Source organism: Rhinatrema bivittatum, chromosome 5 (genome assembly GCF_901001135.1).
Source record: "Rhinatrema bivittatum chromosome 5, aRhiBiv1.1, whole genome shotgun sequence".
Lineage (NCBI taxonomy): Eukaryota > Metazoa > Chordata > Amphibia > Gymnophiona > Rhinatrematidae > Rhinatrema > Rhinatrema bivittatum.
Genome location: NC_042619.1, coordinates 192,920,625 through 192,946,602, shown reverse-complemented (window position 1 = coordinate 192,946,602; position 25,978 = coordinate 192,920,625). Strand labels below are relative to the sequence as shown.

The 25,978-nt window shown below is 43.5% G+C and overlaps 1 long non-coding RNA gene across 1 annotated transcript in view; it reads right to left on the bottom strand.

The window, feature by feature from the left end:
- Nucleotides 1-24,942: 24,942 nt before the first annotated feature.
- The window catches only part of LOC115091537, a 46,031-nt gene continuing 44,995 nt past the window's right edge, over nt 24,943-25,978 (bottom strand). The window contains exon 3 of the long non-coding RNA XR_003856760.1: nt 24,943-25,670. This is a non-coding gene — a long non-coding RNA (uncharacterized LOC115091537). The remainder of the gene's footprint in view (nt 25,671-25,978) is intronic.

Below are 25,978 nucleotides of genomic sequence, written 5' to 3'. Positions count from 1 at the left end.
ACCCTCATAGGGCGTAAGGCCTGGACGGACAGGCACAGCATTCGAGGACAGAAGTCAGGCCCTCGTAGGAGCGTGAAGCCTGGATGAACAGGCACAGCATTTGAGAATAAAGGTCAAGCACTTTTAGGGACATAAAACCTGAACGTAAAGGCACAGCATTCAAGGTCAAACTCTCTTATGGACATAAAGCCTGGACAAACAGGCACAGCATACAAGGATAGAGGTCAGGCCCTCATAGGGGCATAAAGCCTAGACAAACAGGCACAGCATTAGAGGATACAGGTCAAGCCCTCATAGGGACATAAGGCCTAGACGGACAGGCACAGCATTTGAGGATAGAGGTCAGGCCCTCATAGGGGTGTAAAGTCTGGACAAACAGGCACAGCATTCAAGGATAGAGGTCAGGCCCTCGTAGGGTGTAAAGCCTTGATGAACAGGCACAGCATTACAGGATACAGGTAAAGCCCTCATAGGGACGTAAGGCCTGTATGAACGGGTACAGCATTAGAGTATACAGGTCAAGCCCTCATAGTGACATAAGGCCTGGACGGACAGGCACAGCATTTGAGGATAGAGGTCAGGCCCTCATAGGGACGTAAGGCCTAGACGAACAGGCACAGCATTAGAGGATACAGGTCAAGCCCTCATAGGGACATAAGGCCTGGACAAACAGGCACAGTATTAGAGGATACAGGTCAAGCCCTCGAGAGACGTAAGGCCTGGACAAAAAGGCACAGCATTGAGGATAGAGGTCAGGCCCTCATAGGGGTATAAAGCCTGGACAAACAGGCACAGCATTAGAGGATATAGGTCAAACCCTCATAGGGACGTAAGGCCTGGACAGACAGGCACAGCATTCAAGGATTTGCTTTGTGCAGGTATGTTGTGGTTTGATCTGTCACTTCCTCGTGAACTGGTTCACTGCCAGAATAAAATGACATATTTTTCATTTCTGAAAGATAATTAAACAGAGGATGCTTTTAGAGCAATAGAGACTGCCATTTGTAAAGCAAGGACTGAGCTGGAGATTATTTGTGAATACCCAGAAGCTATTAACTGTACTTATGCACTTCAGCACTGAAATTAGAAATACCAGAACAAAACTCAGACCGGCACAGCATTTGAGGTCAGGCCCTTGTAGGAACGTATGGCCCGGACAGTGGACGGCACGCACAGCATTTTATTCATCTTGCCATTCACAGGGAAAATTTGGAAAACTAAGCAAAGGCAGGTTTATTTTCAAAAACACTAGCATTTCCATCAACTCTGGTGCCAGCCTTGAGTGGTGAGGGCTCATATTATCCCCTGTCATTGAAAATACACGTACACTGGGCACACTGGTTGGTGGACATGACAGATATCACTGAGCCACTTTGGCTAGGTGTGGCCAGACAGTGGACTTGTGTGCCCAATATGCCAGTGTATCTGTCTGCATGTCCTCTGTAGACTCTGAGAGATACAGTGTCACTGACAGTTGTGCTGGTGTCTCCTCTGCTTGAGTGGCCCCAGAGTCACTCATGCCAGCTGCTTTCTCTCTAGCCTATAGCACAAAAGATGAATCTTTATGGGCAACATGCCTTTGGCATACTGAAGTGGAGGAGCTGGAGGTATTAGCTGTCACTGACAGAGTACTGCTCATGCTTGGGCTAGCACAACACTCTGAAGTGCCCGCTGTTTTCTCCTTTGCTTCACGCCTAATCTGTCTCTGCCTATGGCACTCCTCTTCATGGACTTTTGCTAACAGCAGGTCCTTCACCAATAGGAGGCAATCGTACTATAGGGCGAGGTTCCCTTTGACACGGGGAGCACAGACTGTGGCGAGCATGTATGTGTGCTCTTCTGTTAAAGGCCTTAATCTCTCTTGCACCTGCTGCTGCAAAACATCCAGACAATGCAGCATCTCAGCTGTCATTCCCTCTTCCTGTTTAAAGTCCTCCAAATTTTCATCCTGGAAATTAACAATAGGGATGATGTCAGCCAAGGTGGCACTTCTGGTACTCAGCTCCTCTGTGGCATCCTTGAAAGGCTGCAGGATTTTTACCAGCTGAGTCTTGACTAACCAATCATGATGCCCTAGGGGATTCTGCACACCTATGTCCATTGAACCAGAAAGTTCATGAAGTGGTGTCTGCAGCTCCACTAACCTCTGCAGCATCATATATGTGGAATTCCACTGGGTGGCAATGTCTTGAATGAGATGTTTGTGAGGCATCTCCAAATCAGTCTGCTTTTGTTGGAGAATCTGTCCCACCCTCACACTTCTGTAGAAGTGTGCTGCTATGTTCCTGCACTTGTGTATTAAGTCATACATGTATCAATTCTCTTCATGCTTAGACTCCAACCCCAGAGCTGACTTCACTACCAGGTGCAGAGTGTGTGCAAAACATAGGATGTTCTTAAAGCACCCCTCGGTTATTGCCTTAACCATATTTGCACCATTGTCTGTGACAAAGAACCCTGCCTGAGGATTCCTATCTCACTCGTATAATTGCCAGCCCTCCAGCATCTGTCTGATGCATGCTAGAATAGTGGCTGCAGTAGGGACCTGGTCTGTCATGTGGGTGTGCAGTAAAGCCCACCTCCACCCTGATACTTGTTCACTAATAGAGCTGCTGCTTGCCCCTGCCTCAGCCAGGTCCCATTAGTGTGCTGTCAAGGAGAGGTAAAAGTATGCAGCATTCATGGCAGTCCAGATATTGCAGGTGAAATGCACACTCCCCTCTGCCTTAGGTAGCAGCACTTGGATGCGACTGCAACACTGCTTGTACAGGCTGGGGATGACCTTTCTGCTAAATGTGGTTCTGGAGGGGACTTTGTAATTTGGAAGTACGATCTTCAGAAAATGCTTGAAACCGACATTCTCCACTATCTGCAAGGGCTGGTCATCAAGGGCAATGATTTCCCCAATGCTCCTGGTTACAACTTTTGAGGCTGCCTGCCTCCTACTCCAGGATAGCGTTAACACACTCCACCCCATTTCCTCCATGGTGGGTTGTCGTTTCTGCCACATGTCAGGGGGTTGCTGGCCTGCCACCTGACTGCTAGAAGGGGCTGAGGGTGTGGGGTGACTCTGCTCTTTTTCAACCACTTTACACTGCTTGGATGGTGGCACTACCTTGATTAGTACTGCCACCATCCCCAGATGGCAGTACTGTTGTTGGGTATTACGTCTTTATATAATGCATCATGCCAAAATTAGATAGATGTCCCATTTACTTGCCTCTGCTAATACACCGAGCAAAACATGGATCATCACTTTAAAGTTGCTCCAGATCACAAATGTATTTTGTGATCCTCCCTTCTGTATAGCCTTCGGGGTGGATGCTGGCACTGCAGCTGAAGTGGTTGCCTGTGCTGACTGCTCTTCCTCCTCATCATCATCATTAGTTTCAACTCTCCCCTGCTGCACTGAAGTGGAGGCGAAAACAGGACTAATGAATCCTCCTAAAACTTTGTCAGCTATTACTGATTCCGTTTCTGATGAGAATCCCACACAAGATGATTCTTCATCTGAATCAGAAGCAAATAGTTCCTGTGCTAAATTGTCAACACTAAGTTGAGACTGCTGTCCCACTGCTGCTTTTGGGTGTCGACATTTTGACTGGCATGACTCAGCCTCTCCATCCCTCACCTCCAAAGCTACAGGGTCAGAAACAGGTGGTGGCAATGCATCATGTTTAAATTTCATTTTTTTCAGATGGAACTGCCAGCCCCTCCAAAGAGTTTAGATTGCAACAGGTCTCTTTTTAACTTTAATGGGGGACTGGCACTAATGGCTTTTGAAGTGCCTCCTCTGCCAGTCCCAATCAATCGACATCTAGCTTTCCCTGACATTATGGATTTAATGTCACTGCTACTAGGGATTTCAATTAAAATAATTATTTCCAAAAGAGGCCCACTGGGGATTTGGATTCACAGACCACTGCTGTCCCAATATACTTGGGTCTGCAAAACTGGCTGCCCATGGGCACAGTGCCTTCATGTGCACTAATGTAATGTATGTGCACACACCAAGCTTGTAACTACAAAAGAGGCCCACTGGGGATTTGGCTTCACAGCACCCACTGTCCCAATGTACTTGAGTTTGCAAAACTGGCTGCCCACGGGCACAATGCCTTGATGTGCACTAATGTAATGTGTGTGCACACGCCAAACTTGTAACTACAAAAGAGGCCCACTGGGAATTTGGCTTCTCAGTCACCCACTGTCCCAATATACTTGAGTCTGCAAAACTACCCAGTGCCCACTGGCACTGATGCCCAGTTCACAGAGAGACTGAGTGAGTTCAATTTAAAAAAATGCAGTTAACAAAAAAGCTGGAATTGTTGGCACAGCAAGAAAATTGATGAAATATATTTTTCAATGGAAATTCTAGCAAACTAGCTAGAAATTGAATATATCTCTCCCACCCACAACACCCAAATTTTGCTTGCAACCTACCCCAGGGTGTGAATTAAGCAGCAAAATGGCACTGCTAGCAGCTTCTCTCCATGGCACAGAGATACCGTCTCAGATCAACTAAGGTTTAAGGTTTAACGTTTATTTGTCATTTATATACCGTTGTCTCAGCGTTGCCTTCACAGTGGTTAACATTTCATTAAATATATAAAAGCAATGAAATTACAATCAGCGCACGCATGTTAGAAAATCGGGCGTAGATTTGTTCGCGTCGGGTTGCGCGAACAAATATACACCTATGTGCGCCTTTTAAAATCTACCCCATAGATTTTTGGTTATTGGAGCCACAGCAACCGACATAGATTTTTGGTTGCTGGAGCCCCAGCAACCGACATAGATTTTTGGTTGCTAGGGCCCCGGCACCTCATGTTTCTAACTTTTGTTTACAGATTTCCAACAGCGCTTAGGTTACATATTGAGGCTAGCATTTTCATTTCCTGGCAGTTCATCATGAAACATCAATGATTTCAGGGCCAAGTTTGTAGCATCTTTAAACTGGGTTATCAGAGTTATGACTAAACAAAAATTGTTATCTACACCCTACTGCCTGACATATAGGCTATCTGATTGTTTCTTGGAATGGACATGGCCACCTCCAGACCTTATGAGCTAAAAAGCCAAGGTTTTAAAGGAAACATTAATGAGGGTTCACAGGACATCTTAGCTTCCAAATGATACCTATGGGGCAGATTTTCAAAGGGTTACACGCGTAACATACACATGTAACCCCCGAAAAGCTGCCCCAAGCTGCCCCTGTGCACCGAGCCTATCTTGCAAAGGGGAAGGGAGGTGAAGTTGAGGAGGAGCGGAAGAAAAGTTCCCTCCGAGGCCACTCCGTCCTTGGAGAGAACGGGGAACGGGGAAAGCCATCAGGGCTTCCCTAGGGCTCGGCGTGCTCAAGGTGCACAAGTGTGTACACCCTTGTGTGCACCTGGATTTTATAACATGCGCGCTACCGCGCGCATGTTATAAAATTGGGTGTACATTTGTGCGCGCTGGGTAGCGCGCACAAATGTACCCCGTGAGTGTTCATTTAAAAATCTGCCTCATAGTCCTTTGCTTGAAATATGATGATAATAATGAGAGCATGTCCTCCATAGAGTCCACTGTCAATGTGTTTTATAATTGGTCACATATAAGATAAGTACATTAACAGTTAAAAGCAATCAGACCAAACAAGCAATTCATCAGATCAGGTCTAGATGCATAGCCTAGAGCCTGCCGTGCAAAGGTCCTTGCAGGGCCCAAATATCTGCATATTTCCCAGTGTGTACCTGGTACTAGTTTTTAATTTTGATTTATTGCTTCTTACATAGCTTACATTTTGTTTCAAAGAACTGAAGATTGCTTAATTCCACATGTGGGTGTAGTTATTGGCACCATTAAATCTACTCTGGACTATTATTTATCTTTGCCTTCAATATACAGCATGTGAAGGCATGATACCATCCAATTCCTCAGCCAGGCTTTAGATGGTTAGAACAGCATTCTTCAATAGCCTCCCTGTGCAGCAAACAGAATACAGATGACACACCAAGGCCCAAGGCTCTCAGGATCTGTACATGAGTGTTTAGTGATTGTTTATATAGGTATAGCTGGGAACAGCTATGCATGGCTATGTGCAACCTAACTTGAAAACTGCAAGCTTGGAAAGACCTAACAGAAGTTTGGGAGTGCAGCAATATTGGATATGTGCTTTGAAAATGAAATAAGTGAAGGGCTACTATATGTGCACTTGAATATCATCACTGCCTTTGAAACACATGTAAGACATCATTGATTCATTCTATCTGCATGTCCAGCAGACCCTATGATTCAGATGACACATGTGGATGTTGTCAGTTGCTGAATCTGCAGTAACATGTAAGGTCACTAACTGATGATTGTAAGTGTCAGCTTTTTGCTTCAGGTTGTGCCTTTAGCCCATCATGAAGGATGTACAGAAGAAAAACATTTATTTTGGTTTTTTTCATTCATTTTGTTGGGATCCAAATTAATTTCAGTAGTTTCAATATGAAAAAAATGTTTATTCATTTCATTAGTTTATTTGTTTGCCATTAAAAGCTATGGGGGAAGCATTGCAGTCTATTCTGGGCTCTAGAATAGTGATTTTCTTATCAATTCTTCTGAAACTTGTGAGAAGAAATCATCAGAAGGTGGAAAGAACTGCAAGGTACTTAGTCAGTGGCAAAATGGAATCAAAAAAATTGCATAAAGTAGCCTAAGGCTCGACAAAGAAGCAAAGGGGTACCAGGTTTAGAGCATTGGCAGGAGTTCTCCAAAGTACCATGAGAAGAGCAAAGAAGCAGCAAGAAAAGGAAGAACATGCCAAGGTAGAAAACGAGGACACCAGCAATGGTGATATGAACATTTGATTGCATTACCAGAGGCAAAGTGGCACTGAACGTAGCATCAGCACCCTAAGGCACCATGAAGGGGGAATTAAACAGAAAACATGGCAGGAAACATCCCAAGGTACAGATAAAGGGACTAAGAATCAGAAAGAGTGGCATCAAGATTTAAAAAGCATAGGAGAGGTGCACAGCAGCACCATAGATTGAAATGAAGACCTGAAAGTGTAAGAGCTAGAAGAGAATGCTAAGGCATAAAGAAGTTAAGAACTCCAAGTTGTAAAACTTGCACATGGCAACAAGGCTGAGTGGCACAAGGATCCAAAGTTGATCTCTCCAAAAAGGTCTTTCATGCAGAATTCCTCAGGACTTGGTCCACTCATCAATTCCTTTTAACATTTATATCAGGCCAAACCGTAATATCATTCAATCCTATAAGTCATTTATTTGCTGCTGATGATATCTATCTATGGGTTAAAATAAATGATGACCAACACTCTACCATTTGCAATCTTTACAAAGGTCTCTCAGCATTAGCCCTATGGCTCATCAATCACAAACTTAAACTGTCCAAATGTGCACTTCTTTGGGTATACTGGTCTGAAGAACCTCTGTTAATCCCACCTTCCATTTCAGAGACCACACTCTAACCCTCAGATTCTATACATATACTGGGGATCCATCCTGGCCACCAACTCTCAATGAAAATCCACTTCTCAGCTATGGTGAAGTCTGCATCTTCCATTTTTGTCAACCTTGACAATTATGCAACTTCTTCGTGAAAAGCGATCTAGTCACCATAATTCACTCCCTAGGCACCAACCTTATTAAATATTGTGATTCTGTATACCACAGTATACAGCATAGCATCTAGGGCCTCCAAATGTTGGAAAAACAAGCAGCAAGGCTTTTGGCAACTTCTCAGTTACCATGTGAAGCTTATCCTGTATATCCTCTATTCGTTCCCCACTGAGAGCAGGATAACATTTACAGTGTTTTATATTGTATTCAAATTGCTTAACCAAACAACCCTAGCTTACAGTATTTGCTTCATCTCCAGCATACTAGTCTCACCTCCAGGATACATCCCCAGCACACTTGTCTCATCTCCTGCCTACATACACCCCAAAGAGAGAACTACTGTCCTTATAACAGGCACTTTAAATTTCCCCTTCACTAGCTACAGCAAAGGTAGCCTGCATGAGCCTTTGTGCATTCAGTTGCTTTGCATCCAACTTATAGAAAAATATTCCTCTGGATTTCCTTTTGAAAAAAAAAAAAACCAAAACCTAGCTAGCCTTCTCCTGAAATCTGCATTGACTGTGAAAACAGTATGTTGCTTTTAAATGCTATGTTTGATTATGTAGAGGCCCATATCCAGCTAAATGACATCCCTAGCTATATTCAGCCTTAATCTAGCTAAACTTTAGCTGGCTAATACATTGTGAGTGATCCAGGGGTGTAACTAGGAGTTCAGTTAGTCTGCTAAATTAACCCGCTAACTCTAGTCTTCAGAGTTAGCTGGATATCTTAGATGGCTAATTCTGGTTGAGTCAAAGAGCTGTTCTAAAGTTATCCAGATAACTAATTAAGAGGGTCATTCTTCAAATCACAATGGGCTGTTATCGCGTGCATTATGGCGTTATCGCGTGCTATAATGCCCTAACACATTTGATAACTACCGCATTGTGAGTCAAAAATATAAATTTGGGAAAGGGGAGGAGTTTGGGTGGGGTTTAGGCAAATTAGGGGCCTATAATGCTGTGGGCAATAATGTATTGCACATTATTGCCTGCATTACTGCTGGAAATAGCTGCAGCTATTTCATTGGCACTATGGGGGCTATAGTGTGCAGTGTGACCTCAACCATGGCAAGTGAAAACGCACTGCCATGATGAGCCCACCTGCTCATTATCACCCCACCCTTTTTTCCTTGCTGCTCATCATTCCGCTATATTTATAACAGAATGATAAATCCAGATGTAAGATAGCTGGCAATATTCAATAGTATGGCTGCACTGTTGAATTTGCCTCCAAATTTAGCCAGATACATTTAGCCAGCTAAACCCTAGGTTCATCAAAATGCTATAATAAAGCATGGCTAATGCCTGTGAAAGGAAAAAGGGGTGTGTTTAGGATAATTTTAGAATTACTGCACCACAGCCCTTTACATAGGTAGTGTATCGCGGGTGTAGAAAAGGTTTGCACCCTGCAAAGTGCCCATACAGATAACTATAACTTGAGGGGGGAGGGGGAGCAGGAGAGAGAGAAAGAAAGTGCATTGGGGAGGCCTTCACAGTATTTAACAATATATATCTCTATAGCAGGGCCAGCTAATACTTCAAGGTGAGGTAGTAGTGGTATTTTAGGATTTAGGAGCCAGTTTTACTTGCAAAGTGAGATGTACGAACAGCACAGTACACCTTGGTGAAGATTTGACGTGCTTTAGAGTGAGCAAAGTCTCACAAAGATGATATTTCTACAATGTTCTCTCACCTTAGCTTGATGGACTCTATAACAGGGTACTATCAAGCTAGGGTGAGAGAACATAGTAGAAATCTCAACTTTGTGGAAATTGCCTCACTCCAAATGGCGTTAAATATTTTCCAAGATGTACTGTGCTGTTCGCATGTCTCACTCTGCATGTAAAACTGGCCCCTAAACTACCACCAACACCTCACCTCAAGCTATTAGCTGGCCCTTCTATAGAGATATAAATAGTTGAATACTGTGAAGGGCTCCCCAGAGGTGCTCTCTCTCTCTTTCTCTTTCTCTCTCTCTCTCTCTCTCTGCCATTTTGGGCTTAACACCAGGAAAAAAGGTGTAATATTGCCCCTCATTTTAATTAATCCCACCTAAACCCACCCCTTCAAAAAATTTGCATTTGTACCGTACTGTTACATAATAATCGCATACATTATGATGTTAATGCATGCATTAATGCATTATCATGTGCGTTAATGCCATAACACATTTTGATGAATGACTATAACTTTGCTATCCAGACTGTGTCTGAATAGAGACCTCCTTAATGCTATGTAACCCTCTATATTATAAAATTTGTGCTAGCTGTACAGTTTTGCATTGTTTAATTCCCCCTGTTGGAATAAAATGATTTACAATCCAAACAAAAATAACCTCCCAGCCTAATCGCAGCTGTGGGAGGACCTGGTTCTTAAACATCTCCATAGAGCAACTCTTTATTTTTCTTTTCCTTAGAAAAGAAAGAAATGATATCCAATACTTCACCATCCAATCATCAGGAGCTGCAGCTGCGATAAATAATAGGTTGCAGATTACAAGTAACAGGTTTTCTATTTCATGTTTGAGTTCCTTCGAAACTCTGGGGTGAATGCAATCTGGTCCCAGAGGTTTGTTGTTCTTCAGTTTGTCAGGTTGATCTATTACTTTTCCTATTATCACAGAGATTAGCTTTAGTTACTCAGAATCATCACCATCAAAGAATCCAGTTTGGGTGCATTTCTAACAACTTTCTCTGCAAAGACAGAGGCAAAAAGTCTATTTTTCTATTTCCTTATCTTCTCTGAGAACTCTTTTACTCCTCAGTCATCTAGCAGCCCATCTGATTCTCTCTCAGACTTTCTGCTTCAAATGTATTTGAAAAAAGTTTTATTATCAGTTTTTGCCTCTACAGCAAGCGTCTTCTCAAATTCTCTCTTGGCCTGTCTTACTACCATTTTGTATCTAACTTGCCAGTGCGTATGTTCTTTTCTATTTTCCTTATCTGGATTTGCTTTACATTTTTTTTTAAACAGGCATTATTTGGATTTTATTGCCTCTTTCTTCCCACCATTAAACTATGCTGGCAATTGTTTGGACTTACTTCAGCCTTTTTTGTTGCAAGGAATACATTGTATTTGGGCTTCCAAGATGATTTTTTTAAACAACGTCCATGCATTATGTAGATTTTTAACCCTAGCAACTTCTCCTTTTAGTTTATTTCTAATTTCCTTATTCTATCATAGCCTCCCTTTTTAAAAGTATACACTACTGTAATAGATTTCTTAATATTCTCCCTCTAGTGATTATGTCAAATTTGATTACATTAAAGATCATTATTGCTAAGTGGCCTCACTACATTTACTCCTTGTACCAGGTCCTGCATTCCACTACAGATTAGATCTAAAGTAGCTCCCTCTTTAATTAGTTCTAGGACCAGCTTCTCTGTGAAATAGTCATTTATGGCACCTAGAAACTTAACCTCTCTGGCATGTAGATGAGATACAGACCGATTTGATACAAGGATAAGTGAAATTTCCTATTATTATATTATTTTTTGGCCTTTCTGAATTCTACTAGCATTTTGTACTCTTATCCATAAGGATTCCACTATGTATTGGGTTTCTTGCAGGATTTATCACATTGACTAAGAATATATGACTAAACTGTGATTTGAGGAGGGTCCAGAAGGGAGACTATAGACCAGTACAGAATTAAACTAGTGGGTAGGGATGTGAATCGTTTTTTGACGATTTAAAATATCGTCCGATATTTTTTAAATTGTCAAAAATCGTTAAAGAGTGCGATACAATAGAAATTCTCCCGATTTATCGTGAAAAAATCATTAATCGGGATAGTGTCCACTAAAGGGAGTTATTTGGGGGGAGGGTGGGAAAACCGGCACACCAAAACAACTCCTAAACCCACCCCGACCCTTTAAAACTAATCCCTTACCTTCCCCCACCCTCCCAAAACCCCCCCAAAATCTTTTTCCATGTACCTGGTGGTCCAGTGGAAGCCCCGGGACTGATCGCCTTCTCTCGGGCCGTCGGCTGCCACTCATAAAAATGACGCCGATGGCCCGATTAAAAAAAACCCACCCGACCCTTTAAAAGCGCCCCCTTAGCTTCCCCCACCCTCCCAATCCCCCCAAACATTTTAAAATTACCTGGTGGTCCAGTGGTGGTCCCGGGAGCGATCTCCCGACCTCGGCCCGTCGGCTGCCACTAATAAAAATGGCACAGATGGACCTTTGCCATTACCATGTGACAGGGTATCCATGCCATTGGCCAGCCCCTGTCACATGGTAGGAGCACTGGATGGCCGGCGCCATTTTTAAAGATGGCGCCAGCCATCCAGTGCTCCTACCATGTGACAGGGGCCGGCCAATGGCACGGATACCCTGTCACATGGTAAGGGCAAAGGTCCATCGGCGCCATTTTTATTAGCGCAGCCGACGGTCCGAGAATGGGAGGTCGCTCCCGGGACTTCCGCTAGATCACCAGGTATTTGTAAAAAGTTTTGGGGGGGTTCGGGAGGGTGGGGGAAGTTAAGGGGTCAATTTTAAAGGGCCGGGGTGGGTTTTCTTTTATCGGCTTGGGCCTCACTAAAAAAAATTAGCGATGTGAATTGGAATCGGAACCAATTCTGAATCACATCTCTACTGATCAGATTTTTTTCTCCCTCCAGCTGAACCCGATCGTTAAAACGATCGGGCACACGATTCACATCCCTACTAATGGGGCACATTGTATTGAGGGTTTGGCAATTTCTGCTTAAAAACGAAAGTGTATGGGGTTTAAGAAATAGGGTCTGGATTCAAATTTCCAATTTCTGGTAGGGTTACTTGCCAGCTATGGGATGGGCCCTGCTGAATGGGTGCCTCATCTATGATCCTTCTGATTCCCCAGGTTACAATGTGTGCAGTCACTCTTAATAGGAATTTGAGCTGTTCTGCATGCTGCTTCACTGTTTCAACATCTTTTTGATGAGTCTATATCTCAAATACATCTTTGCATCTTACCTACTAGCCAATGCTGAATTAATTATTCTGGCAGGAGTATGCTTTCTGTGTCCAGAGTTGTATCCATTTGAGTACATTCAGGGCAGTTATTTTCTGTAATGAATCAAGAAGCACTGAAAGGGAGTTAAAGGTAGGCCAGACTGCAGACCATCACTCCCAAAAGAAAAGATATGGCAAGTGTGTGTACTTGTGTAACACTTAATAGTAAGATAGCCTCAATCATAATTCTATGGATCTGGCTCCCTCTCACTGTACTTTACCTGACACATTCAAGAGGGCATGAACTATATCTAGCATATCCAGATTACATTAGCAAGGAGCCAAAACCTGATAGCAATATTTTGGAGGATGTAGTAGGCCAACACTGTCCTTGCTGTGTGTGTTTGCAAATACTGTAGGCACCATATGATCTATCGAAATACCTTGAAACAACTTTTTAACACTCCAAAAGTACTCTTGATTGAATAGCAAGTACACTTATATACTTCATCTCTCCTTTCTGCAAGTGTCCTAGAATGATGTACAAACATGAAAAGTCATGGCATATACCCATATCCTGTATCATGTGCACCAAAAAAGAGGATAGCTAATCAGTTGCCATTGGTAAGTTGTGTATTTTTTATATACAGAGCCAGTTTATGGAAAGTGTTTATCCTGTGTGCTTGAAAATGATACAGCAGGTGCAGAAATATCAGTGGCTCCCTGGCAGTATGGCAGATATAGAGATGCATGACAGATAAAGTATGGAAAACATATTACAAAGCAGAGGATAACTTACCAATTGGGTATCTGTTACTACACATGATCCTCTGAAACCAATGGAAGAGAGCAGATACAGTATATGCAGGATATATGAGACATTGCAGGACTCCAAATGCCTAGAAACCACAATTCAAAGAGCTATGTTGAAATCACACACCACTTGCATATTGTGAGGTGATGTCAGTGTGTAATCAATAGCCCCTGTCATTCTAAGTAGCTCAGCTAGATCATTGAAACATTGGGGGTAGTGTCTCCTAATGGATTTGTTTTACATACACCATGACAGGAATACATCTCACTCATAAGCCAGGGTATGTTGGGTTCAATCTAAATCTCTCAAATTTACTATTAGTGAATTGCAAAACAAATCAGAGTCGAGGCAGGTGTCAAGCAAGGCATAGGCAAAGTCCATAGCTAAGGTCAGTGGCAGGCATCAGGCAGAAGAGTAGTTCGAGTCCATAGCAGAGGTCAGTACTGAAGTCAGGCTGTAGACAGGATAGGCCAGAGGAACTGGGCAAGACAAGATGGGCCTGACAAGATAAGGCAAGCCAGAGAAGACAAGGTAGACTGGATGAGGCAAGGCAGGCAGGAAAGGCAAAGCAGGATGAACAAGGCGCAGGAACCAAGACAGCATCAGGAACACAGAAGTAACACATACTGCAAAAAAGCAGGAAGACCTGTTGCTGAGGCCAGGAAGGGAGTGTGGCTGGGGCCTTTATACTCAGTTGTGTGATTTCATCAGACCATACAAGACAGTCTTTTTCCTGTCACAGAGACAACAAAGGGTGCGTGCCGTGTGTGCACATTCCTAGGGAAGCCTGAGGAGCGAGAATACTGATAGCATAATTGCAGCATTATCACCGCTTCGGAGGAAGTCTGCATCCTTGGGTGAGTTCAGCCAGTCACGGGATGACCCCATAACTGGCAAATGTTACAGTAGCCCCCCAAAGGTCCCTTCTGAGGCTTCTAGGCTTGTATTTCTGGGGGAACTATCAATGAAAGTCCTTTACCATCTGGAGTGTATAGGAGATACCAGATGTTCTACTACTGTTTGCACCAAAAAAAAGGTGATTGCTCCAACCATATGATAGTCAAAAACAATAAATAATGGGGCAATGAAATCTCAAATTGTCAAAAGCCTTTATCTTTAAAAGATATGTATTTATAGTTGCACAGATGTGTCACAAATAATTATGGGTTTACTATAAATTTCAACTACCCCCCCCCCCCCCCCCGACAGCAACCATGTTTCGTACAACTGCGTCTGGAGGGACCAATAATCACAGCTTCTAGATCTAGATGCAAACAGCAGAAGAGCTCCACTAGTCGAGAGTGTGTGAGAACCACATGTCACACAGGTAAGGGCATTTTTCTTTGTTTATAAGGGATATTTGTGCATTCGGTAAGCATCACATTCAGCGTTAAAGCCTGTAGAAGGTTGCATACAGTTGTTTTGTTGCATACAGTGAGAGTCAAAAACAATAAATGATGGGGTAATGAAATCTCAAATTGTCCAAAATCTTTATTTTTGAAAGATATTTATTTATAGTTGTTGTAATGCTGGATGTGATACTTACCGAATGCTTTCAACTCAAACCAGTCATAAGTCAGATAAGTATTGTTTCTGTGTTGTTGTTTTTTTTTACTCTGATTCTGTTTGTACTTCCAGATTATAACCTTAAGAAATTGAGTCTTTGTGATATTTCCTGTTTAGACTCTTATGAAACAGAGTCCTTTTTATAGTAAGTCTTTTTATAGTCTTTTTATAGTAAGTCTTTTTATAGTAAGTCTTTTCATCTCAGTATGTGTTTGTTGTGTTTTTTTCAGTCTTTGCTTTATTATTGAACTCAATAAATTGTACTAGGCTGGCCAGACCTGGTGTGTGGTTTTATAAGTTCTGCTGTGACAGTCTTGATTGCAGCAGATGTTTCACATGCAGTGGGCATCCACAAGGTGATGAGTCCAGATGGCTATGGGCATTGGTCCTCCCTTCATCAGCGTCCTCACCTCTAGGGTTACCTACTACCTGACTGTTCAAAACTAGTAAAAAAGTCTACCTCCCTGGCATTGTAAACCTTCTGCCTGCTAAATAACTTGCTAGTGAGGTGTCCAACGGCTAAGTCAGGGGTGATCAACTCCTGTCCTTGACAACAATGAATATGCATGTGATAGATTTGCATGCACTGCATCCAATGTATGCAAATTTATCTCATGTATATTCATTGTGGGCATCCTGAAAATCTGGCCTGTTCATAACTCTCAAGGACTGGGTTTGGCCACCCCTGGACTAAGTGAACTGGTTATTTAGCTATAGAAAATAAATGATAAGAAAGAATACCCTATCTTACATTTATTAGGTGAATAGCATGTACTCTTTCTCCCAAACATCTCACTCCCCTCTAATAAGAGCAGGCAAAACAGGACTGTGTTACTGTTCACTTCTTTACAAGTACCTATCCCGCCCCTAACCTTGGCTCAGAGCACAAGAATCACTTGAATTTAAACTCACATTTTTTTCAAATCTCTCAGGCATACAGTGTTAATAATCCCGGAGACCGTCCCCTTTTGGTGCAGGCTAGCTTCATCAAATTTTCTCTAAACTATGGCAGAGCTGGTGAATAGTGCTTCTGCCTTCTTCCAATACCACCTTCCTTTTGCTCTAGTTTCAATGTGAAGCCATTTTTCTTTTAGAGCAACTCCTTGCTCTTGTAACATCAGAATAAAGCAGTACCAGTTTAAAAACATTTTATATACCTTAACTTTATACCTGTCAATCTACTTAGTACCTCGGTACAAGTAATATCCACCTCTAATTAATTTCTATGCATTTTTCAAAGTAGCTGCTGTGTTTATCACTTTACTCCTTTTGTGTCCCTATGATGGCCATTTCACTTGCAAAAACCATGAGGCTAGCCTTTATGCTTTTGGGTTTGCCACAGTAAATACAATATACAATGAACCACAGGAAAATCTGGCATGGATTCCTGCATGACATGGAGCCCTGGCATGGGGGCTTTCTCTTCTCCCATTAACATGCTTAAATGCCCTGGAACAAGTAATGGAGGCTAGTACATGGCACCCTATCATGCAATCCTTCCCACTTCTTTATTTTAAATGTTTTCCTTTGGGGGTTGCATTGAAGCTGCCTTAGGGTTTTTCAGACTTCCCCAGCATAGCAGAAGCTACCTGTTGTGCTGCGGATGGAAGGGAGCACAGGACAATGAATGTGCGCCCTAGTGGTGAGATGTCCCTGCTGGCAAGACTGGAGATCCTTACCCTCTACCGAACCTGCACACTTCCGTGAGGCCACCAACACAATGGTGGTCTCTGAATGGTCCTCTGACCGTTCCAAGCCCTTTCGGACTAGCCACTGGGTAGTGGCTTGAAGCGGCAGGCCAGACAGAGGTCTTGGCCGGATGGAGACATGGAACAAGGTGTGGCAAGGCAGGCAAAGACATCAGGCATGGCAAGGCAGGCGAAGACAGGCGTGGCAGGACAGATGAAGACTCAGTCATTGAAGTAGATGAAGACTTGGGCATCGAAGTTGACAAAGACTTGGACACTGGAGTAGACAAAGACTCAGTCATTTAAATAGATGAAGACTCAGTCATTGAGGTAGACGAAGACTTAGTCATTGAAGTAAACAAAGACTTGGGCACTGGAGTAGATGAAGACAGGCACTGGAGTAGATGAAGACTTGGTCATTGAAGTAGATGAAGACTTAGCCATTGAAGTAGACAAAGACTTGGGCACTGGAGTAGATGAAGACTTGGTCACTGGAGTAGACGAAGATTCAATCATTGAAATTGGATACTGGAAAAATAGGATCCTGGAACATAAGGACGCTGGACAAGGCAAGGTATAACAAGACAGGGCAAGGTTAAGAAACCTATTAGAGATGTGAATCGTGTCCTCGATCGTCTTAACGATCGATTTCGGCTGGGAGGGGGAGGGAATCGTATTGTTGCCGTTTGGGGGGGTAAAATATCGTGAAAAATCGTGATGAAAAATCGAAAAAAAACGTAAAATCGCAAAACCGGCACATTAAAACCCCCTAAAACCCACCCCCGACCCTTTAAATTAAATCCCCCACCCTCCCGAACCCCCCCCAAATGACTTAAATAACCTGCGGGTCCAGCGGCGGTCCGGAACGGCAGCAGTCCGGAACGGGCTCCTGCTACTGAATCTTGTTGTCTTCAGCCGCGCCATTTTCCAAAATGGCGCCGAAAAATGGCGGCGGCCATAGACGAACACGATTGGATGGCAGGAGGTCCTTCCGGACCCCCGCTGGACTTTTGGCAAGTCTTGTGGGGGTCAGGAGGCCCCCCCCAAGCTGGCCAAAAGTTCCTGGAGGTCCAGCGGGGTCAGTGAGCGATTTCCCGCCGCGAATCGTTTTCGTACGGAAAATGGCGCCGGCAGGAGATCGACTGCAGAAGGTCGTTCAGCGAGGGTTCCGGCGCCTCGCTGAATGACCTCCTGCAGTCGATCTCCTGCCGGCGCCATTTTCCGTACGAAAACGATTCGCGGCAGGAAATCGCTCCCTGACCCCCGCTGGACCTCCAGGAACTTTTGGCCAGCTTGGGGGGGGGGCCTCCTGACCCCCACAAGACTTGCCAAAAGTCCAGCGGGGGTCCGGAAGGACCTCCTGCCGTCCAATCGTGTTCGTCTATGGCCGCCGCCATTTTTCGGCGCCATTTTGGAAAATGGCGCCGGCTGAAGACAACAAGATTCAGTAGCAGGAGCCCGTTCCGGACCGCTGCCGTTCCGGACCGCCGCTGGACCCGCAGGTTATTTAAGTCATTTGGGGGGGGGGTTCGGGAGGGTGGGGGATTTAATTTAAAGGGTCGGGGGTGGGTTTTAGGGGGTTTTAGTGTGCCGGCTCACGATTCTAACGATTTATAACGATAAATCGTTAGAATCTCTATTGTATTGTGTTCCATAACGGTTTAAGACGATATTAAAATTATCGGACGATAATTTTAATCGTCCTAAAACGATTCACATCCCTAAAACCTATAGTTTAAAAAGTCTGGAACCTCCAAGCGGGAAAGTCCCTCTAGCACCATACTCAGCCCCACTGGGATAGTCACAGACCACACAAGTAGGCATCAAACTAGGGCATCAAATGCAAGGCAGATATCAGACATCAGGAACAAGTTAAGTCAGACAAGGGAAGAGATGACTCCATAGCACTGTCAGAGGAAAGACCCATCAATGCCTCACACACCCCGGTAGGAGTGGTCAGGCCATGGGGGACGGGTCCGAACGGAGCTGAGGACATCTCGACAAGGAACCAGGAATGGCCGAACATCAGGACATCAGGAACAGATGAATATTGAGATATTGAGAATGGATGGACGTCAGGACCATTAAAGACATCAGGGCAAAGACCAGTACATGGAACAATGACGAAGACACGGGATCCCACATGGAACAGAGTGCTAAGGAGGAGAAGCAGATGAGGAGACTTAAGGAGGACTTACTCCTTGAAAAGGCAATGAAGGACTGACCTGAGAGGCCTTTTGTAGGCTGAAGAGGCGGATCTGGGAAGTGACATCATCCAGGGCCCACTCCCTCACTAGCTCTACAAGAAGGGCAGAGAGAGGCGGCCCCACGCCTTAGCAAAGGCAGGAAGAGGAAGTCTGCAAGACCCTGGACAGCGGTCCTGCAGATGCTGACACTGAGGAGGAGCTGAAGCTGGGCCGTGCAGGCCCCGATGTGGGAGGTGACTTCTCTGCCGCACAGGAAGAACTGAGGGTGGCTCCAGCCGCAGGAAGATCCAGGAACTGCAGCATCCAAGTCGCAGGATGGCTGGCATCGATGGCAGCCTCCAGGCCATGAAGAAGGGACCAAAGTCCATGGCTCCCAGTCACAGTGAACACCAGGGTCGGCTCCATGCCACGAAGTATTCAGGCATCAGCAGGGAAGGCCTCCCTGTGGTCCAAGGACCCCGGCAGCGGCATCTGCGGCCTCCTGCCGCAAGGGAGGGTCTCGGCGCGGCTCCTTCCACATGGGAAAGGCCCAGCTCAGCTTTGTTTTGAAATTCCAAATTCCAACCAGTGAGGCAGCATCCACAAGCAACCCACGCCATACAAGTCCACCCCCTGAAGCAGGCACGAGGCACTGAAGCACTGCCAGTGTCAGGCGGGACATCCACAAGTAAGATCATCCAAGACTGTCTTCGGTCAGTGTGAAGATAATTTGGAAAGCTCTTTATGAGTAATATATAACAAACTGAATTGCACTGTACTGGAGAGTTGATTTGGGGTAGATAATTTTAGTTGTTTCCAGCTTAAACACACTATTATGGGAAGATAACATTATGACGTTCAGAGCAAAAACTGTAAATGTAAGCACTATATCACGTGTACACATTTAAAAATTTTATAGTAAAATCAGCATCTGCTTTTTTTAAAATCATTATTTATTTATTTATCGAGTTTTATATACCATCATTCGGTTTCGCCATCATAACGGTTTTTCAAAAAATACAAAGGTTTACAAGGTTAAGGAGGATAACAAGGTTTTCAAAAGGGTTTAAAAGATTGTTAACATAGGGTTATCATATACAAGGTAGTGCTGTTCAGTTTTTTCACGTTTCAATTCTTTGTTATAATATATACTTGTGTTGAGTTTCAATTTTTTTTCAGGTTAGACAGGAGGGGGTTGGCATTGTTTTTTGTTCATTGGGTGAGTTGGTATGCTTTGGTGAACACCCATGTTTTTAGATCTTTTTTGAAAGTTTTTAGGTTTTCTTGAGTTCTGAGTTTGGTTGGGAGGGAGTTCCAGAGTTTTGGGCTTCCTAGAGAGATTGCTCTCTTGGATGTTGAGGTGAGTTGTTTGGAACAAGTAGGTGGTGTCTTTAGAAGTCCTTTATTTGCTGATCTGAGGTTTCTGTTTGGGGTATGTAGTTTTATGGAGGAACTTAGCCAGTTTTTTCTTGTTTTTCATATATGATTTTATGTAGAATGGATAGTATTTTGTATTCAATCCTGAATTGTATTGGTAGCCAGTGTAGTGAGATACGTGTTGGAGTGATGTGGTCATGTTTTTTAGACCCAGTGAGGATTCTTGTGGCTGCGTTTTGTAGGATTTGGAGTGGGCGGATAGTGTTTAGAGGTAAGTTGAAAAGGAGTGAGTTACAGTAATCTAGGTTAGAGAAAATGAGTAATTGAATAATTGATGGAGTTTCAAACGCTATTGTGAGAGATTCCAGGCAGCAGTACCGGACACCAGAGTTTATTTAGCAACATTTTATACCCCTGAGTTTTTTTTATTTTCTATTGTATAGTAGGGGTTTCATAAAGTCATTTGTTTAGTTTGGTAAATCCCAAATTATACCAATTATTGCCACACCTAACTTACTACACCCAGAGGGACATCTCCATAATATATGGGTGAAAAATACATATGCTGTTCAACAGCACATGTATGTTTACCCACAAGAGGGTGGACAATTGTCAAAAAACTCATTTCCTCAGTAAAAAACTGTTTTATCTGTGGAATTTGTGTGGATTATTTCATAAAGGGTATTAGGTAATGGTGGACTTTGCACCAGTTCTTAAAGGGAAAATGTGAGAATACTTTCCCTTTGAATACTGCCCAAAGTAAAAGTAGCTGCACAGATTTGTACCTGATTTTTCTGTGGACACATTTTCCTCCGCAAAAAGCAAAGGGGTAGATTTTCATAGGGTTATGCACGTAACCCCGAGAATCCGCTCCTGCGCGCGCCGAGCCTATTTTGCACAGGCCCGGCGATGCGAGCAAGCCCCAGGAAATGCGTATGTCCAGGGGCTTGAAAAAGGGGGCGGGGTGATCCGGGGAGGGGGTGGGGCTTGAGCCTCCAGGCACAGCAGCCATTTGCTGCTGTGCCCGAGATCGCGGGCCGGCCATTGGCCGGCGCACGCAACCTACGCCTGCCCAGAGGCAGGCGCAACTTCTAAGTTAAAGCTAAGGGGGGGGGGTTAGGAAGGGCTGGGGGGCAGGTTAGGTAGGGGAAGGGAGGGGAAGGTGGGGGACGGAAGGAAAGTTCTCTCCGAGGCCTCTCCGATTTCGGAGCGGCCTTGGAGGGAACAGAGGAAGGCTGCGAGGCTCAGTACGCACAAGTTGTACAATTGTGCACCCTCTTGCGCGCACTGACCCTGGATTTTATAATATGTGCGTGGCTGCGCACGCATGTTAGAAAATTGGGCATAGATTTGTGCGTGCCGGGTTGCGCGCACAAATCTACGCCCGCACGTAACTCTTAATATCCGGCCCAAAGTCTCTAACACAGAACTTCCCAAACCTGTCCTGGAGACCCCACAGCCAGTCAAGGTTTTAGGATATCCACAATGAATATACATGAGAAAAATTTAAATATACTGAATCTCCATAGTATGCAAATTAATGTCATGAATATTCTTTTTGGATATCCTGAAAACCCAACTGACTGTGGGATCCCTAGGACAGGTTTGGGAAACCCTGCTATAACAAGCTAGGTCATTCATCAAATCACTTAAGAATGCCTGTAATAAATAATGCATCGTGAGATGTGAATGCAAATTTAGGCCTAGATTCACCATTCTATTGCAGAATGGTGAATCCAGCGAAAACGGGGGGTGGGCGGGCAAAAGCCAGCAGCCTTTGCACCACCGCGGCATTTTCACTGCCGGCTTTCGCACCCAATAGCACCACCGTGAAAGGTGGCGCTATTGGGCGCGCTACTGGCGACAATAACGTTGTTTACCTTATCACCGCCAGTGAAGACACCTCCAAATTCGCCTCCTTGCTGCCCGGACTCCTCCCCTCGCCACCCCAACTCCTCCTCTCGCAGCCATGACTCTTCCCCTTGCTGTCCCAACTCCACCTCGACTCCGCACCAGCATGCTATCGCACGCAAAAAGAGACTTTTCGCATGTGATAGCGGCTTATTGCGTTTGATAGTGGCTTATCGCATGCGATAAGCATTCGAAAATTACCCCGTTTGTCAAAAGGGAGGAGTTTAATATTGCATGTAAGAGTGTGACACACTTTTACTACATTTTTTTTATGGTGTTATCTTGTGCATATATGAGAGAGAGAGAGAAAGACTCTAGCGAGGCAATCATATTAGTCAACTTTTTATACCACTGTAAGAGGGGCAACTGGGAACTTGAGGTGAGGTTCTGGTGGTGGCATAGGTTTTGGGGGGCAGTTTTACATGCACAGTCAGCAGTACAAACAGCACAATAGACATCAGTGAAGATTTGATGTGATTTGGAGTGATGACAGGTACACAAAGATGAGATTTGTACAACTCCAAATATATATATATATATATATATATATATATATATATATATATTACACACTTTTCTACTAGATTTGCTGATGTTTTATGTTTACTCTCAGTTATAAGTACTATTACAAACTCCTGGTGCATTTTTCTTCTAATGACAGATTCTTAAGGTCTTATTTACATCTGACTTTGTACTAGCATTAAAGCATAGCGCTGGCACAAAATGTTCAATAAAATTTACAATCTGACTCTGGCACTGTACCGGGCTCAAAGGATTATTTACCAGCAGCTGCAATTGGCAACTTAATTGCATATATTACTTGAGTGCATTGATGTTAATTTTAAAATCAAGTTGGACCTTGCAAGATTCTGTAAATTTCAATTTAAAAAAATATATTGTATCTGAGTAGCCCTTTTTTTGCTCCAAATTTGCCATTGATGAAAAGCAGGAAAACATTTACTTGCAAACCTGTTTTTAGATATTTCCTTCATTTGCAAAACGTTTCTTGAAAATTTGAAGTTTGTGCTACAAAACTGTTCATTTGGGACACTTTTGTATGTTTCTTACGTTTTTAGAAATCAGTTGGAGAAATCCCTCTTTTCCACTGATTTCTAATTATCATGGCAGCCTAGAAACATCACCAGAATGGACCCCTGCAATACAGAAATACGTACTCAAATGCACTGCAGATTAACTTGCACAAAACAAGTAAATTGCCAGTGGACAAATTTTAGCCCTGAAATACAAATCAACCATGTATTCCACTATAAAATCTGGCCTTAATTTTATAAATGTTTAATATTCTTATAAAATATAATAATGACAAACTGGTAGAACCAGCTTTTCAGGTGTACAATCTGTGGGGGCTAGAGGGTGTCAAGTATGTTGGAGCATCACCATCTCTTCATTATGTGGACTATGAGACTGAAGAAGGGCAATTGCCTCTCTCAATGTGCTCATAGGGATTAGAGAAGAGTTGCCACCACTCCCCTTCTGATATGGACTACTGGTCAGAAGAAGAAATGCTGCAACATCCAGGCCAGCAATACTGAAGAAAAATATTTGTGTCTTTTCACTTTTAAGTGCCTTCTTCCTCTAGTACCTCTCCCTCAAAAATGGTTCAAAAAGCTATTATGTAAGAAGGAGAATTGCCTGTGGCAGGAAGAGTGGGTTAGAAATACTGAGGCACTGGCACTGTTTCCCTCCTGACCAAGCCAGGCCATGGACAGGACTAGGTGTGAGGGACAGAAGATGAGGCAGAAGAGGAAGAGGGGTTAAAGGTGAGGAAGATGAAGGTTTGGAAGTTCAGGAGCAAAACATTCTCCAGGAGGCATGAGTTGAAGACAACAGTTGAAGGGTGTGGAGAGGTTGAAAGATATACAAAGTGCCTGGAGGATGGAGGAGGGGGTTAGAGATAGTGAAAATGGATGGACTGAGGGCTGTGGAGGGGATGAGAGATGATAGAAATGAGAAAGGGTTAAATAAAAGGGAAATGGAGGCAGGAAAGGAGAGAGTGACATAGAAAGAACTGATACTAATGAGGGGAAAAGAGGCATTAGAAGTAGGAGAGAGCTGGAAGGAGATGAGTACAGAGGGAGGAAATAGAAGTCTATAGAATGGATAAAAGACAAGGTAGAAATAGGAAACCGATTGTCAGTGTTGTATCTGCTGCTGAACATTGAAAAGACAAAAATAACTCAGCAATACAAAGGAGTTCAGGAGAATAGAAGAGATATTATAAAAGGTTATCAGGAAGAAGTTTGAAAGGTAAGATATATGAGAAAGTGAATGTTGTGACATGCTTTCACAAATATGTAAGTAAATCAATGCAAAAAGAATGAGTTTTCACATTATGTTCACACTGATAATAAAAAAAAATCAATGATTAAATCTATAAGCTTACCAGTCATAAACTCTAAACATTGTTTAGCACAGTCATCTAAAATAACTTTATTTGTCAAAGGTGCCAGGTAATCAAAGGCTAAACTCTCAGCATGTTTGAGTCACATCATTTCCTAAGGAGTCAAAATCTAATTTTGGTAGAAGTGTCCATTTTAATATGTTAACCAAACAACAGTTGATATTAAATACAGTCAACAATACAATTCTGAAAATAGCCAACACATTAAAAATATTAGAAAATGATTTAGACATATTTTCAAAATTTTTCAAATTTCTATAAAAAAGAAATATTAAAAAAAAAAAGAAAATTATTATGTTTACATAATGGAGAGCTAGAAAATAAACAAATTAATAAATACCAGGGTTCTAGAGCTGGACTGAGACTTAAAAAAACGTGACTGAGAGAAGATGGCTGGGCATCATCACAGAATCACAGGAAAGAGAGAGAGAGAGATGGTGACTGCGACAATTGCTGAGTTTCTGTAGTGCTAAAGGCCTCAAGAGAGTGAAGGCTGAGTGAGCCACAACAAGGAGTCCACAGATCTGGAAGCTGAATGCCACAATGAGTGAGGCCTAGAAGAACTGCCTGGAGCCATGTTGTAAAGAGGAGCCCAAATTAGAGAGAGGCATCGTGGCCTGAGCCCGTCAGTTGCACTGCAGCTGGAGCCACTGCTGTCCACTACTAGAAGGAACTAGAGAAGCATGAGCTGCAAAAAGGAGATGGGGAGAGAGCGAGCCCCATTGCTGTGCTGGACTGCCGCAGCCTGAGGAGGGCTAGCATCAGAGAGGAGCTGTGCTAGTGCTGCCATGGCTGCTGCTGTTATTTGCTGAGAGGGAACTTAGAGAGGGAGGGCCTGAGAGAAGAGAGGGAGTGGTGTCAAATCACCAACAAGGCACTGTACCAGCCTCTTCTTCCTACCACTGCTACTGGAGCCACCAATGGAGTTGACAGCAAGAGAGGATTCAGCCGGCCGGCAATGAACGGAGGTGTCAATGATCACCGCTGCTGCTGGTAGTGTCCTCCTCCTCCTATACCAGGCTACTCACTGCTGCTGCTCCTGATTCTTCTTACACTTATGCCTGTGCCCAGTCCAATGGGTCTTACAGCCATTGATGCTTTCCTCTTCTGCTGTCCAGCAATCAGGTAAGTCCCAGATCTAACTGTCACTTCCTCTGTGAATTAGAGAAATTCAGTCTTGAATTAAGATAAAATGATGACAAAATTCTAAAATATATTTAGATAAACTAGTGTCTTAAAAAGGCTAACCAGCACAAAGAAATGAGAAACCAGTATAAATAAAGAAAAATAGAGCTCAATGATATCACCGTGTAAAGATCAAGGGAACTCAGAAAAGAAAAAGTCAGTTGAGAATCTTGGCAGTTGAGAAGCTGAGCTTAATAGAAGCAGAAGCTCTGTCAAGGTGCTCTGCTTAAGAGGCCTCATAAGTGACAAAATACCTTAAAAGGGGGAAAGTAATAGG